The 6714-nt window shown below is 41.4% G+C and overlaps 1 long non-coding RNA gene across 1 annotated transcript; it reads left to right on the top strand.

Moving 5' to 3' along the window:
* Positions 1–1242: 1242 nt before the first annotated feature.
* On the top strand, positions 1243–4738 carry LOC310742691. The gene is made up of 3 exons (XR_014538652.1): positions 1243–1369; positions 3142–3242; positions 4660–4738. It is a non-coding gene; the product is annotated as an uncharacterized lncRNA (long non-coding RNA).
* The last annotated feature ends 1976 nt before the right edge of the window (positions 4739–6714 follow it).

The following is a 6714-nucleotide window of genomic DNA, read 5'->3' as shown; positions in this document are numbered from 1 at the left end:
CGATGTTTTTCGTCTTGCGAAGCACGGTCCGTCACAACTGCACCTCTTCAAGCGGCTTTAAGAAAAAAGGAAACAAACTCGTAAGACGTTTTCGTCTTACGAAGCAAGCCCATAGGGAAAATCGTCTTGCGAAGCAACTCAAAAAACGAAAAACCCTTTCGTCTTGCGCGTTTTTCGTCTTGCGAGGCATTCGTCTTGCGAGGTACCATTGTAATACCGCATTTATATTTTCTTGGTGAGTATTATATCTTTGGCACCAGGTGATGGAACTGCCTATAACACTGAATAGTGGACACTTAAAATAGCAGTCCTCATGAGATTTTTTTCTCCTTCATCGTAATGTTAAACAGGCTTCACATTCTGTGTTTCTACCAATATGGCGGCAGAATGGTGGGGAAATGCATGATGACAACATGACCTAAGTAAAACTGTGGGTGCTCCCTAGGGAGCGACGGACTTAATTTGTAAATGGATCATGAAGAGATCAGAGCCAGATTTAGGTTTGATGAGGCCCTAAGCTACTGAAGGTAATGGGGCCCTTTATACGTCCAGCTGTCCTTTGCCAACAACAAATTGTCGCTGTTTTTATGTGTTGAATATATGCTATCTGGTAATTTATGGACCTAATAGGTATCTAAAGCCATTTGCACATAACATTTGCAACCAGTCCATGCAGAATGTAGGCACCCTATATATAGAAATGAGCAAACCAGTGATATTTTAGGGAGCAGGCTAGCAGGCGGGACCCATTACTTACATCATAGGAGCCTACACAACACAAAACACTGTTGCTGTATGTAGGTTTTATTTTCTTTGTTTTTTAACTCATATTTTGGAAATGTACATCCAGGTTTATTTTCCTTTAAATTTTTTTGGGGCCCCCCAAGAGAATGGGGCCCTAAGCCATAGCTTGTTTAGCTTATACGTAAATCCAGCACAGGAAGAGATCACAAGCCAGTCATTGGCAGCAGGTGCCCATCCCCCCAATTTATCAGATTTACCCCCTAGATTTCCAAGAGAAACCCCATGGAAGGTTCTGATGTTACCTTTTCCCCACTGTCTAGTCTTCCTGCCAGTGCTGCTGCTGCTCTTATGGGGGCAAATGGGTATCGTCAAGTGAATTTCACTGACTGGCATTCATTTCTGTTGTTTCTTTCGTTCCACCGAGAGGGGAGGGCTCTCGTAATGTGCATTCTAATCAGGGACACACTTCACTGGGCATTTCCATAGCAACTGAAAACACTTCAACTCTTTTTTTACATGTACTTTTCTCGCAGAGTCACTTAACTAGATCCTTTCGTAGCCAAGCTAACCATAAACAAATATTTAGCATCATAAAGGAGATGATATTCATGGAAAGATGAAAACCGTGGTTTTTTTTATGCATCCGTTGTCGATGATGGAACTTTTTCACTCAGTTCTAGAAGCTTTGTTTAAGGTTATGTCGTACAGTTAATGTGGTTTTAGTTGTTTTATCTTGAGCAATTATTTCAGAACTTCTTTCACTTTAATTCTGCCTGTTTGTCCACCTATTCCTGGGATCCGCAATATGGCAACTGGACATACCACGATGCCCTCAGAAACTCCCTTAGGTGCCTGCCAGTGACTTTTGTCCCTCCCAATTTTATTTTTATCTTTAAAAAAATGAAATTGTGGGTTTTGCCTGTTTGATGAGGCATTGCCTGTTGCTTGGGGGTGGTCTCTGGATTTTTGGTTTTGTTTTAGGGACTATTTGCCTATTTATTCTGGGGTGGGGTGGGGAGATTCTGATCATTACCAGTTTTTCTTCTTTGAAATTGTGTTTTGTGGTGTCCCCAATAATTTATTAAATTTCCAAATATGCTCCTGGGCCCAGAAAGTCTGAGGACTTCCAATCTCATCTAGTTATCTTAAACCACCAGGCTCAATTTGACAACACTGCTGGCATCCAAAATCCAGAGCAAAAATTCTTAAAATGTTTCTGCACTCAGAGGTACAATTTGTATAAAAATGGCATCATAAAAGCATAAACATATTTTAAAACTAGAGAAATGAGGGTTGTTGTGCATCCTGAATTCCCTGGACATGTCCAGGATTTAACTGGCAAAAATAGCGTCCTGCAAAATGTTCAGGATTTTTACTTCTAGAAATATGGCAGCCCTAATAAAATATTAACCATTGGATGTTGGATAAAGAAAGTCTGGCAAGTGTCTAACTGATCACGTTAAGGGTTGGGAAACAATTAAGATCCATATCTGAGGAAACATATCTGCTTTCCGTTCTTTAGTTTTGGGGGAATTAGATATAAGATTAAGATCAACTGCTTTTCTGTTATAGGATATAGGTGTTGGCCTGGAAGGATATTACTAATGTTTATTACATTTTTGCATGTTTATTTGAATTCATCTGGACTTTATATAAAACAGGAATATGTTTAGATTATTTTTATATTTTCATACATTGAATCACACATTTATATATTGATCAATTTTTAAAAAAAAACAAAAACCAGCAGGAATAATTTTTAACATGACATCCTCTTCCTGTGTTTGATAAACCACCACCATTTATGGTTTTGAATGGGTGATGCATCCGCTGTTCCCAGTGCCTTTTTGTCCAACTCATCTTTTTCCCTTGGCTTTTTGAGAGAGCCTGTGATTGTTCATTAATGACATACTTTAGTCCATTCAAGCAGACGAGCTCCCAGGCCTCTCCTTGCCTCTGACATTAGTCATCCATTCAACAATCCTTTCTTTCCCAGTCAAATAGCACTGATTGTAAGTGCAGAATCTTTTTAAAAGGGAAAGGTGAGCTTCCTTCACTTCACTGAGGTTTATCCTTCGAGAGAATGCCAAAAAAAAGGCTATTGTGTGCCAGACTCGCACACAATTCATTTCAATCCATTCAGAATTCCTTGAGAGCATAAATTTGCTAAAGTTGCTCATTGATAACTTTCTTCAGGCTCTTTTTCCCCCACCTATCCATTCATCCTTTGTTCAGCTGCTTTTCCTACCCAGCTGAAAATGACCGGATCATTATTCATTCTTCTCTTTCTCATTGGCATGTGATTCTGTCTCAGGGAGGAAAATATCTTCTTTTATTGCTTTGGAGTAGGATCTGCAGTATTCCACCCACAAATGGAGGCTCTGCTTTTCTTCCCAGATTCATAAACCTGAAGTGTGAGGTTTCAAGTGGAGCACAAATTGAGAAGAACAGGTTGATCCATGCAAGTGATGAGCTTTGGAAAGAGGCAGCTGATGAAGGTGAGATCCCGCAGGGTAGCAAGTAGGGAAGAAGGAAAACCCACACAATACCAATATTCTGGTACCATACAAGCACAGATCCAACTATTTGCACTCGGTCATATCAGCTTTTAGGAGCGACTACAACAAGAGCAAATATTGGAAATCATCATCACCTTGGCTGAGTCAAACCATTTGCCCATCTTTGTCAGTACAGTGGTACCTTGGGTTAAGAACTTAATTTGTTCTGGAGGTCCATTCTTAACCTGAAACTGTTCTTAACCTGAGGTACCACTTTAGCTAATGGGGCCTCCTGGTGCCACTGCACCACTGCTGCATGATTTCTGTCCTCATCCTGAAGCAAAGTTCTTCACCCGAGGTAATACTTCTGGGTTAGCGGAGTCTGTAACCTGAAGCGTATGTAACCTGAAGTGTATGTAACCCGAGGTACCACTGTATTGTCTACACACCAGGCATGGCCAAACTTGGCCCTCCAGCTGTTTTGGGACTACAACTCCCATCATCCCTAGCAAACAGGACCAGTAGTCAGGGATGATGGGAACTGTAGTCCCAAAACAGCTGGAGGGCCAAGTTTGGCCATGTCTGGTCTACACTGTCTGATAGTGGCTCTCCAGGATTCCAGTCAGGATTTCTCTTCCAGCCCTACCTGGAGATACCAGGAATTAAATCTGGGGCCTTCTTCACACAGAATAGATGCTCTACCACTGAGCCACAGTCCTCCCCCAGTTGCTCTTCTCTGAGCTTTGCCAGTTTGTCTTCCATGAAATGGGCATTTTATTGTGTTGTGTGGAGGTCAAACATGTGGTTACACATTTGGGGCTCAGACCCAGCCTTTGCCTTGGACTCAGCTACTTGTGCTTTGTGACTTGCCGTAATCCTCATGGCAGCCATTTTGTGACTAACCACACTCTTCACGGCGGCCATTTTGTGATGGTGCCCTTGATACTTCCGTAGATTTCTAAATGTGCTGGTGACCCCATTCTGGACATTCTCCCCCAGTGGTTTCATGTAGATGATAATGTTTTCCTTGCCTCAGTTCTCCAGTGCTTAGAATTCCAGTGTGTATTGTGTTTTCCTCACCCTTGTTGTCACTAGAGCCTCGTTTACACAATGTTAAGGGTGTGTGTAACATTTCAAAGGAAGGGAACAAAAAGGGAACTTAACTTGGAATTTTAAACTAAACCTGGCCCTTGCAATTGCCAGACCAGGGCAAATGTGGAGCAGCTTTAAGGATTCCCTCCACAAAGACAATAAGTCTAGGAGATAATGTAGGGGGTACTTAGATTTGTAGGGTTACAATAAGTTGCATTGCCCCTGAAAACTGATTGATAAACCTACAATGTGCTGTATTATCTATAGCCATTCATTTCAACAAGTCCCTGCTGAGATCCTTCTCTCTGTATTCTTCTGCATATAGGTTATCCCTCCGGTTTTCCTTTGAAGATTGTAATGCAGCATTTTTAATTAAAGAAAACTGTCCTTGATTGATCAAACAAGAGTGGTGTTTTATTTACAGCCATGATCCCATTTCCAACAACTGTCAGCATCTTCACATTTTTTCCCCTTGCTATTTGTCATCACTAAATCCATTCACCTTTGATTTTTCAAACTATTCTTCAATTTCTTTTCATTCTGCATGGAGGGATTTACCAAGTACAAAGGAAAGAGCTTTCTAAATTGCCTTTTTATGGTATAAGAAATCAATGTGCTTTTGTAAATATACTTTTCTTCATGTCCTCAACATCCAGTATACTAAATCTCTGTAGCCAAAATGCTTTAACCAGTGAGACATAAAACTTTTGCAGAATGTGTATGATATCAAACTAGAAGGCAATTTTTCTTGCCTAATATAGGGACTCCAATTTCCCATCAGCTCCAGCCAGCATAGCCAGTGGTCAGGGTTGATACGAACTATAGTCCAAAATATCCAGAGGGCACCAGATTAGGAAAAGCTGATCAGTCCAACCCTCTGCTCAATACAGGATCTGCAATACAGTGGTACCTCAGGTTACATATGCTTCAGGTTGCATACGCTTCAGGTTACAGACTCTGCTAACCCAGAAATAGTGCTTCAGGTTAAGAACTTTGCTTCAGGATAAGAACAGAAATCGTGCTCTGGCGGCACGGCGGCAGTGGGAGGCCCCATTAACTAAAGTGGTGCTTCAGGTTAAGAACAGTTACAGGTTAAGAACAGACCTCTGGAACGAATTAAGTACTTAACCTGAGGTACCACTGTACAGGGCAAAACTACATCTTCTCTATCAGATGTCAATTCAGCCTATAAAGACCACCACCTATGAAGGCATTCTGCTCCACTGCTGCCCTTACTGTTACAAAGTTCATAGAATCAGAATCATAGAGTTGGAAGGGACCAAAAATATCATCTAGTCCAACCCCCTGCAATGCAGGAATCTTTTACCCAATGTGATGCTTGAATCCACAGCCCTGAGATTAAGATTCTCATGCTCTACTGACTGAACTTCTCTTACTGTTTTGCTGAAAGGTGCTTCCTTGTATTTTCCTTGTAAAATTATTTAAAAAATTTAAAATATGACTTGACCACGCTTCATCCACTCAGACTCCCATGCAGTATACAATGGGCATAAATAAAAATTATTCATTCCGCAGTAAAACAATAAAATATAACAATGCATTCCAAAGTCAGGGTGCCATCACAGAAAAGCCCCTGTATTGTAAATCCAGAACATACCTCCACTAAGGAAAGCACTTGGAGGGAAAGCCCCAATAGATGTTTGTATTTTATTCTCAAGAATACGTTGTATGTAAAGCAACAAGAATTAAATGGTTGGCCTTTCTTTCCTATCATTCCCCCACACTCCTATCCTTGAATGTCTAGATTTCTCATTACCTGCATTCTGTATAAATTCCATACTTGTTTGGATGTTCACATAGTGTAACATAACTCATCTTATACAGTATTTATCTCAACAGATCCCTCATAATTGACAAGTGTTGCCAGTGGGACTCCACTCCACCCCATCTTCTGTCTGTCCAATGGGGTCTCTCTTCTCTCTATAAGCCCAGAGCTCTGATGTGGTCAGAGACAGTGGGCTTTGTGCTAACTAACTGTGTGCTACTGTAGACTATGTGTGCTGAAGTCCCATAACCTCCTTTCAATCTAAATGAATCAAGGGTGTCAAGATCAGTCTCAGAAATTATCAGGTAATGGTGGAGCCCCTGGATTGGCCAGACCTTTGTGAAATTCTAGGAACCTGGCCCTCTCCTTTTGCTTTGGCAATAAGGCAGTAGCTCCTATCTGCTGAGCTTCCAGCTTCTCTGACTTCCATCTCAGGGATTCTGAGCAGAGGAACACAGACTTCAAGACTGGAGTGGGCATGGTTTAGCCATCACCCTGACCTAGCCCTAATTACGACACAGCCACTCAATTCCCAATGCAATCCCTTGTGCTCAGACATTTTATCCCGCTTGGTCTCAGTGATCCTGACGTAAA

Source organism: Podarcis filfolensis (assembly GCF_964270895.1).
Source record: "Podarcis filfolensis genome assembly, chromosome: 9".
Taxonomy (NCBI): Eukaryota; Metazoa; Chordata; class Lepidosauria; order Squamata; family Lacertidae; genus Podarcis; species Podarcis filfolensis.
The sequence above is the reverse complement of the archived record's forward strand: the minus strand, read 5'-3'. Positions and strand labels throughout refer to the sequence as shown.